The 11,048-nt window shown below is 37.4% G+C and overlaps 1 protein-coding gene across 1 annotated transcript in view; it reads right to left on the reverse strand.

The window, feature by feature from the left end:
- Positions 1-10,208, reverse strand: part of LOC109403183 (LIRP) — a 60,643-nt gene extending 50,435 nt beyond the window's left edge. Inside the window, exon 1 of the mRNA XM_019675941.4 lies at positions 8,882-10,208. The gene's annotated coding sequence lies outside the window, so the exon portion shown is untranslated. The remainder of the gene's footprint in view (positions 1-8,881) is intronic.
- Between the last annotated feature and the right edge of the window lie 840 nt (positions 10,209-11,048).

Raw genomic sequence — 11,048 nt, forward strand, 5'->3', positions numbered from 1 at the left:
CTTGTTTTTCCTGGCTTTGCTCACTTGCTAAAAGAGGCAGCTTTTACAAATCGAGAGCATTTGTTTACGAATTTCCATGATTGGTGCTCTTGAAAACGTGAGTAGGGGACCAAGTCGGCCATTGTGGCAGCCATGTTTGTATTCTCTGAAGTTTCTCCTTAAGCATTCTCTCAAACGATCTTCCGATGATTTATTCCAAAACTTCCTCCGGGGTTTGCTTTAGAAATTGCTCCAGGATTTTTTTTTATTTGCATTTTTGTCAGAAAATCTTCCTGGGATTTCTTTAGAAATTCCTCCAGGGAATATATTTCCTATAGAAAATGCCCTAGCGGCACAAATTTTCAGAAAATCTCCTGTGGCTTTTATTATAAATTCGATTAATAAATTCTTCAGAAATATCTCTTGATTTTCCTCCAGAGATTTCTTTACAAATTTCTCCAAAAAAACATCCACGGATTTTTTGATAATTCTTTCATTTACCCCTTACTGAAATCCACCCTGAGATTCATTCAATCTTTCACGAGTTCCTGACAAAAATCTCCCAGGGATTCTTGAAGAAATTCTTTCAGGGACTCCTTTGGAAACTCCTCGTAGATTTACTTTGAAAATTCATCCACGAAGTCCTAAAGAAATTCAGTCAGTCATTCTTTCACAAAATCTTCTAGAGATTCCTTTAGACTTTAGAATATCCTCCAGAAATTTCTCCAAGAATTCCTTAAATAGGTTTTGCACGGATAGCTTCCAAAAATATTGCATGGATTCCTTTAGAAAATATTTCATGAATTCCTTTCAAAAAATCTTACATAGATTGTTCCAGAAATTCATCTACGAATTTCTTCAGATTTTTTTTCATGAAGATTCCTCCAGAAATTTTTCAAAGCATTCATCAAGAAAATCTTCCATGAACTTTCTCAAAAATGTTGTTATTTTTTAAAAAATGATTCACGGTTACATTAGGAATCAGAAATTTAGAAGTCCTTCAAAATTTTCTCAGAAGCTTGAACTCAGAAAGAAAGCTTAAGAATCGCTTAAGAAATTCGATAAGAGATTACTAAAGAAATTCCCAAGATTTCTTCACAATCCTTAAGATACTTATTCCCGAGCTTATTCCTTCAAGATTTTTTTCTTCCAGAAATTGCTCTAATGATTTCTTAAGAAAGTCTTTAAAAAATCCTCAAAGGATTCCTTCAGAATTTTTTCTAGAGATTCTTTCAGAAATTCTTATAAGGATTCTTATGGAAAGGTTTGAAGACATCCTTGCTGAGATTCCTGTAGAAATTCACACAGAGATATCATCAGAAATTCCGCCGGGTATTCCTCTATGTATTTTCTTAGAAATTCCTCCAGGATTTCCTCCAAGTGTACCTCCAGGAATTTCTCTATGGATTCTCCCAGGAATTCATTTAAAAAAATGTTCAACATTTTTACTAGGCGATTTCTCCAAGATTTTTTTTCCAAAAATATCTCATGAGGTTTTGTTAGGTATTTCACCAAGGGTTTCCGGGTGTTTCTTCAAGTATTCCTCCTGGAATTTCTTCAGAAGATCTTTCTATGGATTCTTAAAATATTCCTGTTTTTTTTTCAGAAATTCTTTCAGGAATTCATTTAGAGTTTTCTTCAGATTTTTTTTGTAAATTCCTTCTGAAATTTCTTCAGCGATACTCTCTGAAATATTCTTAGACTTCTTCAATATTCCTAGAATTACTTTAGACATTTCAGAAGAGATTTCTTCAAAATTTGTTCCATGAATTCTTTCAGAAGTTGTTCCAGCAGTTATTCTTCAGGAATTGCTCAAGCGGTTCCTTCAGAGATTCCTCCATGAATTCATCCATGGGAATGTACCAGTGAAAGGGCACTGAAATCGGGGAACCTTGACTAACTAGCTCAGCACTGGGAACAATTTATCACATAAGGAGTGTATCGTAAAGTAGTTGAAAATGTTTACAATAGCCTCAAAAATAGTTTAATACAACTTTTAAGTAATTTTATTTTTGGAGATACTGTATAAATCCTTGAAAAAAGAAATGGTTTTTATGATTTTCTAAAAATGTTCTTTTAACTGGGTTTTTACTCTAGATTACTGAACACATGTTTTTAAATTTTTGCACACCTTCTTAAAAATTGAAATTGCGCAAAAAGTTCGATAATGTTTGAAAATTGTTAACTTTTTTGTGCAAATATAATAAGCTCCATAATCCTCATAATATAGGCAAATTATTTTTTTGAAGTATAATCTTCACTGCATTTAAAAAGTTGATTTTTTGATAGATTTCGTTCTGGAACACCCTAATATACGTAATAAGTTGGATTTTTCAAAACGGCATCATATTCTCCAATATTTCGTGGTTATTTGCTTCCTGGACACCAAAGCTGTAAGAGTTGAGCAAAAATTACTAAAATTCGTGAAAGCCAAATGTGGCCCAAAAACTAGCTTTTTGGAGGAAATCACGCTTTGCTCAACTCCTACAGCTTTGGTGTCAAGGAAGCAAATAACCACGAAATATTGGAGAATATGATGCCGTTTTGAAAAATCCAACTTATTACGTATATTAGGGTGTTCCAGAACAAAATCTATCAAAAAATCAACTTTTTAAGGTTTTTCTGATTACAAATGTGATAATTACACATGGTTCCTTCAATTTTATTGGCACACGTTGTTCGAAGAAGTTGTAGCAAACAAGTATAGCTTTCAATTTCTGCCAAAAGAATTAAGTTTTGACAAGTTTTAGTGTAGTTATGATTTTTTGAAGTTCAAAAATAGTCGAAAAACACAAAATTGATTTGATGCACCTCTTAATTTCAATGGATTTGGCTGAAATTTTGACCAGTTACTTCTTCTAGGATGCCAATCAAAATATGGGGGTGGACTTGAGAATCAGAGAACATTTTTGAAAAGCTGGACAGGCCTAATACATACAATACATACACACATACAGACATTATCTCAATTCGTCGAACTTAGTTGATTGGTATATGTAGCTTGACTCTCCGAGCCTTCTAACATTTTTTTTTCGTTTTTTTGAGTGAACATATAGCCTTTCAGTACACTATGGTGTACGTGAAAGGCAAAACGTAACTGTATATTGGATCTAGGGTTGACACCAAAAACTAACAAAACAATTAATCATCTCTTCAGAAATATATTCAATTTTTTATTATTCTTAATAGCTTTATTAATGAGGCTTTCAGTTCTTGGATGGTTCACCTCAGCTCAAAAAAAAAATCATTGTTTAAATTCATTTGAAAGCGATTGACACTTTCGAAAGAAATTATACTTCGAGATCTAATGCCAGATTAACTGAAATGCAATGGAAATGGGAAATAAAATCATTAACAATGTGTTGCAAAAAAAAAAAAACAAAATAATAATAAAAACTGCGCAATGTTCCTACTACCGTTGGGGAAATTCGAAGTTGGTGAGGGATCTTTCGGGTGAATTGCTAGATCAGTGTTGCTCAGCCCAACCGACTGTGCTGACCAAAATAGAACTTAAAAAACCTGGATTTATCAGGTAATTTCATGAAAAAAAAATACTTGGGAATCTCAGAAAATTTCTGATGGTAAGGATCTTTAGGGTATAAAATTTATGAATTTCCACGTTCATGATCTCCACCTTTTGTAGTTATTTGCCAATACAAAGCATTGTTAACCGTTATGTGTCCAACAAACTTTTTGCTTTTTCCTACACCGTGCTTTTTACATGGGCGCTGGGTACCCGGGTATCCTGTCGGCCACATAAGGGTTAAGTAAATGATTAGTTAAAAGTCCTTCCTAAAACCATTCTACAGCAACGGTAGAACTAAATAAATCCCCATAAGAACATTAGGCAAACTTTCGAAAGAAATTTCTAACCAATTTGAAGCAAAATTCATCGAAACCTTTTTTTAAGACTGGAACTCCTTGAGGATTTTTTGTGATGTCGAGAAGTTTCTGAAACAATCTGTGATATGTAAGTGGAATTTTCGAGTTCTTACTTTGGGAATTGTATAGGAAATTTTTGACTTTATTTCTCGCAGATTTTCTAGACAGACATGAAGGCGTTCCCTGACATGTCCTACATTTTATGCAAAGTGTCTGAATGCATTTGTAGCCCATATAGAGTAGAGAATTTTGCACAGATTCATAGAGGAATACCTAGGAATTCCCAATTGAAGTCTTGGAGACATGTCTATCAGAACTATGAACAGAATGTTTTGAAAGTACATTGCAAACAGCTTCCAGGTATAACAAAATTTTAGGAAAAAATGATGAGAAAACTCCAGAGACAATTCAAGCAGACTTAAGGCGAAACTGGATCCATTTCCTCACTTTTTGGTTTTTGATTTTTCATAAAATAACGAAGCTATATTTTCAAAATCGGTTTTCGTGCACATGTAGAGTATGGATCAAGGTATCTCCTGATTTTTTTTCGTAGTGGAAAATGTTTTTCGTTTTTGCAAAAACCATTTTTGAACAAAATTTCACAAAAAAATGGTTTCTGCAAAAATGGAAAACATTTTCCACCTCAAAAAAATTTAGAAGATACCTTGATCCATACTCTACATGTGTACGAAAACCGATTTTGAAAATATTGCTTCGTTATTTAATAAAAAGTCAAAAACCAAAAAATGAAGAAATGCTTCCAGTTTCGCCTTGGTTTTAAATGTTTTGAGAACATAATTTCAAGGCGTAAGAAAAATTGTAATGATTTAGTACATTTCGAGCTATCATTTAGTACATTTTGAGCTATGTTTGAGCTAGCGATTTATAAAATTTTTTGAGGTTTGAGGAACTTTGAAATCTTATTTAAAAAAAAATATTTTTAAAACACAGTATTTTGAGAAAAGTTCAAATTTATTGGGGTTTATAAATGTTGTTTTCCCAGTTTTCCATGTTGATTTCAATTGTGACGTGACATGAAGCAGTTGAAGCCCCCAATTATTATTTTGATATAGTTGTATTTTTAAATATATATTCTTTCCGAACATTGAGTGCCAATATTTAGAGATAAGTAAAACTAAACGATAAATGCCGTTACTAAACCATCAAGTTCACAATCTATCTTGGATCCCAAGTAACAATGAATGCTGAACAGTGAGAATATTAGCTGAATATTGGCTGTTTAATGGTGCCAGTGGCTGAAAACAATGACAGCTGAATATTGATCTGAAGTATGGCTTGTTTAACCACTTTAATCAGTAATACATAAATGGATGAATATAAAGTTGAATAGAACATTCTTCATTTGTGTAACCAGCCTTAAAACATAAACCAGCCTGCAGAATTAATCATCTGTTGTTCAACCTTTAATCAAATAATTTTTGACAGCTGTTCCAAGCAAGTTTTCGTAGTGTCCGCATCGCTTCTCCAGCCTCAATGCAGTCTCAGTTCAACTAGTGTTCTTGATTATTCAGACACAACAAGTGATGATCTCGTTTTCGGGGATCTGTATACAATTGTGTGTGGTGTAGTTGCTAAGGTAAGTAACTGTAAATCAGTAGGTCCGAGGTCAAATCCCAGTTTTTCACACATTTATACATTCCAATACATCTCTTCTTCGAAATAAAGCCGCAAATAATGAAAATAAGCTTACGAAGGAGTTTTTTTATTTTTTATTTTAAATCACAATCATTTGATTGATTACTGATTAAGCACATATAAAGCCTTAAATCAGTCATTCAGAGAACCTCCAATCAGCTAAAGGTGGAATAAAATCAGCAAAATATGATGTTTAGGAGCTGATTAAAGGATTGTACCTCTTGTGCCCAGCTTTTGTTCAAATAAAGGCTGCTTTTAAAATGGTTGGAAAAACGTTTGTACAGCCTGAAATTTTTACCTGGAGAAAAATGCTTCTGCTTCGGAGTACTGGTTTTGCATCCTTTCGGGGGAATCGAAAACGCTAGTTTATGGTTTTTCCAGACGTTTCGGTCCGTATGGGACCTTTTTCAAGGGTTCAATCGGTCAGGGTCAAGTCAAGATGGCTATGCTGTACTCAAAAATGTCTTGCGAAGGTTTTAGTTTAGATTGAGTCCGATCGGGTTTTAAACCGTCGTGATGTGGACAATCTCCTACCTATCGGGCGGTCTAGAATTCGGTCCCTGAATTTGGATGTACTCTTACAGTAATGGTGGAAGTCTCAACGTCAAAACTCACTGAAATTAGCATCGATTAAAAGAAGAGGATCGTTTCATACTTAAGTTAAGAATAAATTTGTTCGATTTATTGGACGCTATCCAAAATAGGATTCCGTTTGAGAGGACAATAATAAATCAAGCTATGTGCACGGCTATCGAATTCATCGATGATGGGTGTTGTCAGATCTAACCAGTTTGGCAGGAATATTTCATCACCCTACTGGACCATCAATAGTGTCCTACCCAGGTAACCAATAAGCATTAAAATAAGCCGTATAACAGTTTTATAACTGCACTCTACCTGCTTACTGTCATATGATAGCAGTTTGACTGCTAAACTGCCCTAAATTAGCAATTGAAATGCTACTAAAAATCTGACAGCTGTTGCGTAGCATTTCAAATGCATGGTAAGTTTTGGTTAACAAGCACCACAACTGCTACTTTTTTGCCATAGAACTGCTACGAGATGCAGAAAGCACAACACATTTCAACTTTCTAATTTATCTATCCCGACAGTAATAGCCGCTATCATTCGGATGTCCTTTCATTTATTAGCAATGAAGTATATCAATTCATTAGCAATTAAGTAAATCAATGGAGAACAGATTTTTTAAACAAATTTGCCCTGGTTCGTTTCTTATCATTGATTTTAATTCCCAGCATGCGAGAACCCCAAAACAAATCGAAGTAAATCCCGGTGTGATGTTCAAGCTTCAAATAGACCTAAAAATCAGCGCACATTACCTGATCGTCAATAGCTTATTCTGTAGCGCAGTTCACCACCATCATCAACCCGTGGATCGAGGGATTGAATCCCAATTTCGAAGAAATTAGCAAAAAAAAAACACAACTGTATATCCAGAACGTGCACTAGCTTCAAAAGTTGAACTAGGAGAGCGAGAAAAAATGAGAAGAGCAAGGGAAACACTGAATTGGGGGAAATGAGCAGGGGAAATATTTTTGTTTTTGTTTTGACAATTTGGGGGATAGGAAATATAAGCATTTATTCAGCCGTATATCAGGCCAAACCCTGCATTTAAGTAGCACTTATGGCGCATATAAGGCAGAACAGCATTTAATGGCCTGCTGTAAAGGCGTATACAGTGCTAAATAAATGCCATTTTAACTGCTTATTGGTTACCTGGGTAGAGTTTGAAGTAAACACTTTCAATGTCATCAATAGCGAACACTGATTGGAAGAGCGTGGTTTGTTTCGTGTTCATTCCAGTACTGTTTATACTGTTTTTGAAATGGTCTGGGTCTAGAATGATCCTTCCAAATACTTAGAGGGGCTGTCCATAAACCACGTGGTCATGAGAGGGGGGGAGGGGGGTTTGGCCAATGACCATTTTGTATGGACAAATAAAAATTTCTGTATGGACTAATGACCACGGGGGGTGGGGGGGGGGGGGGGGGTTTGAAAAGTCCCTAAAAAATGACCACGTGGTTTATGGACAGCCCCAGAATACGAAAATTCAATGGCATTTTCAACAAATGTTGATAGTGCAACAATTCTTTTTGAAATTTTGTGTCTTAAATTTAGGCAATATTTTCACTAATTTCAAAAGATACAACTTCAACAAGGTCGAGGTAGTTTTCGAGCCAAATTCATTGATGGGTGTTGTATTCTCTCACAGCTACAGCCAGATCTACTACACGGGTTTTCATGACAAGATATTCTCTGACAAGCGATTTAGTGTTTTTAACATATCCGTAGCAAAGAAGAGAATTATCGGAAAAAAGAGGCACAAAACAACCAACAAAGAAGGTGCGGCGATTACTCTTTGTCCCAACTTTTACCAGATAATGACATTATCTCGAAAATGTTTGTTGGTGACAAAATAGAAGCTGAATTTGTTGCGTACTTTTCAACTCGCGAATAATCGATTATTACTAATCCAAAATCGAAACTGTTTGATGGTAGATCTTCAGTAGCATTGCAGTGTTCATCGACTTGAAGTTCCCCCTAGAAAGTCGCAATGCACGGCTTAAAAATCTCTAATCTCGTGAGGTACGATTTTTATCCTATTCTGTTCAAGTTGGGACAAACCTATGTCGCATTGGGTAGATTGTCGCAACAAATGCAGGTTGCGACATTGTCATTCTTGTTGCGCGATGGTTGACATTTGTTTCAGTGATCCGTAGCAATGTTTTTGAACTATTTTCTAGTGCATAGGTACTGATTATTGCAGATACTTCCATAACTGTTTTACACTCAACGGAGCTGATGTTTGGCGTGTGGACAGTGTTCAAATAATCAAATTATCTTTCAAAATCAGATGGATTGATTATAAGACCACTGAGGCATCATGTTATAGCAGACCAAGCTAGACATGGAAACTGCGTAGGTATTATGTATCGTTAATGGGGTATGATGCAGAATAATAGCAGTGGCGTCTCGTAACCTCACTTTTTACCTGTTCAACGACCCTAAAACTTGCATTTGCGGAGAAGTTATGATCAGAATCAAATTGAAAATGGACGAAAACGACTATGTTCAAAATTTTCTACAAATTACAAGCCAATATGATGAGAAAATTCAAGAATTTACGTCCGTTGAACAGGTAGATTTGAGGTTAGGGAATCGCCTCTGAATAATAGTAATATAGATAGCGAAAAAAAAACGATATACTTATCTATTTTCATGCAACTGAAAACCTTGATCCAGTCCTTGATCCAAGAAACGCCCATGTCGACCTCAATAACCCTCCAATTAAGACCCAAATCAATCTTTACTAACACCCTTATATACGATCAGTTGCACCTACCTTGACGTATTCCTTCGTTAATCAGTCGGCAGCACAGTAAAGTGTTCCAGCGATACGTCGTCGTCCCGACCGTCGATTTGGAGCAATTTTTGTTAAAGATGAAAATGAAATCGATCCAGTAGAGTTCCAAAGTACACATTCAAAACACGATCGGCGTGGCAGTCACTTGTTCAAGCGGGGGTTCAAGGGTCAACACAAATCAAGCCAGTACCAGTTATTAATAGCCCGTGTTGTGTGGGAAGCGAACAATTCCGAAAACAACACAAAGTACACTACTTGTCGGCGGTGGAAAGGGCTCGCGGGTGTCCCTCTTTCCTTGCGCGGTTGCAGTCGTCGTCTACCAAGAGTCTTCGTGATAAGCGGCAACGCCTCGTCTCAGCCTATGCGCACCACAGCAGCCCATGAAAACAACTATGCCAACGCTCACAGTAGGCTTGGGAATTTTGTAAACAGTTATTACAACAACCACTTGCTTCTTGTGTTTTTCCTGTTTATTTTTTGTTTCTAAATTTAGTTACAACCAAACCAGAATCACAGTTTTGGTTGAGCAAGAACAACTATCACACTGCGTTTGCTTCGTTGTTGCTATGTGGTTTCTACTCGGTTCTACACACTTAATCTACAGACTTCGTGATCGTATACGCGTGGCTTGCTTGGACTGAAATCACTCAAAACATATTTCTTCCCTCCGTTCCTTCTTCGGTAGTTTCTTCTGATGCAGTTTACACGATTCGTTCCTCCTCGCGGCAGTCACCGACGCTCAAAGGACACTGACTTGTTTTATTTTTTGTTTTCAGTAGCATCTACGTGATGCTATTCGTCTGGATCTCTGCGCTTCGACGAATACCTACAATGCTCGATCTCGGTTTTGGCTGTCCTTGGCGGTGCGAGACACTAGCCTTGGCAAACCCTTGGCGTTCGAAACTTCGAAAAACAAAAAACAACACAGTCCAGTAGTTTCTCCTTTTTGCGGGGCTGTCCCCTTGGGAATCGTCTCGACGCACTTGGACCTCCCTCTCTCTCGCTGTCTGTGCTATCTTGTACCTCCCGAACTTCCTATACAAAACTTCTTCCTCAAACTCCAACACACCAACGAGTCAACTTCGAACGGCTATTTGCTACCTCGTCGACATCACAAGTGCAACTGATCGCGGGGCTGGAAAGCGTAGCGCTTTTAAAATAAATCATTTATACCCGCCTCGCTCGTCGCCAGCGCCGCGCACGCCGTCGCCGAAGATCGCCCGCCGCCAGACCCTGCCTGCAAGCAATGCCGTCTGATGCGGGGGCCCCTTTAACCGAAAGAGCCCAGCATGGCAGCTCTTTTGCTCGATCGAAATCCTTCGGCCGTCTGTCGTTGCGTGCTCTCTTTCTGACTGTAGCTACTCGGGCTTGGTTTGGTTGCACAGCAGTTGTGCTTGCCATCGATCACTTCACCATGCTCACACACTACTGCTGTGTTGTGTTCTTTGCGATGGTAGTGTGCTGTGATGAAGAGAATGTGAAGAGGATTGGACGCTGCTGATAAAATAGGGATCGATCCACGTTTGGATTGTTTTGACCATTCTTTTGTTAGGTTTTGAAGGTTTTTTTTTTGCAAGAATTTTGATGGGATACTAAACATTGTTCAAAATTTTCATCGTTTTACTGCTCATCAAGACTCACCATATAGGGTAGCGAACCACTTGGGCAGCGGCCGGTATTTTGGGCACTCTTCGCTATAACTCAGTCAATTTCAAACCAATTGACTTGAAATTTTGTACTCGGCTAGATACTATACGTATCTCATCGCGTTCCAAAAATTGTGTCAATTTATTCAGAATTGACTGAGTTATAGCAGAAAAGTGCCCAAAATAGGACCCCTGCCGAGATGGTTCCACTTCCCTATGTATTTCGATCGTTCAAACACTAGTTAAGTTTTTACGAATTTGGTTTACACTTCTAACAATACTACCAAGGTTTCCAGATTCTAGAAGAGATAGCTGCCTCTAAAGATAACTCATAATCAACAATAATACGCCACACTACTCGATTTGCAACTGCCGCACTCTATACTCGTGCACGCCCGAAGCTGGCCAAATGACGTTCAACTTGGTACATGCATCCTGTTCGCTGCGCTCCACGCCTTCTTGTGCCAACCGAAGGCAACATGCCCTGTCCACCGCATACT

Source organism: Aedes albopictus, chromosome 3, assembly GCF_035046485.1.
Source record: "Aedes albopictus strain Foshan chromosome 3, AalbF5, whole genome shotgun sequence".
NCBI classification, from domain to species: Eukaryota; Metazoa; Arthropoda; class Insecta; order Diptera; family Culicidae; genus Aedes; species Aedes albopictus.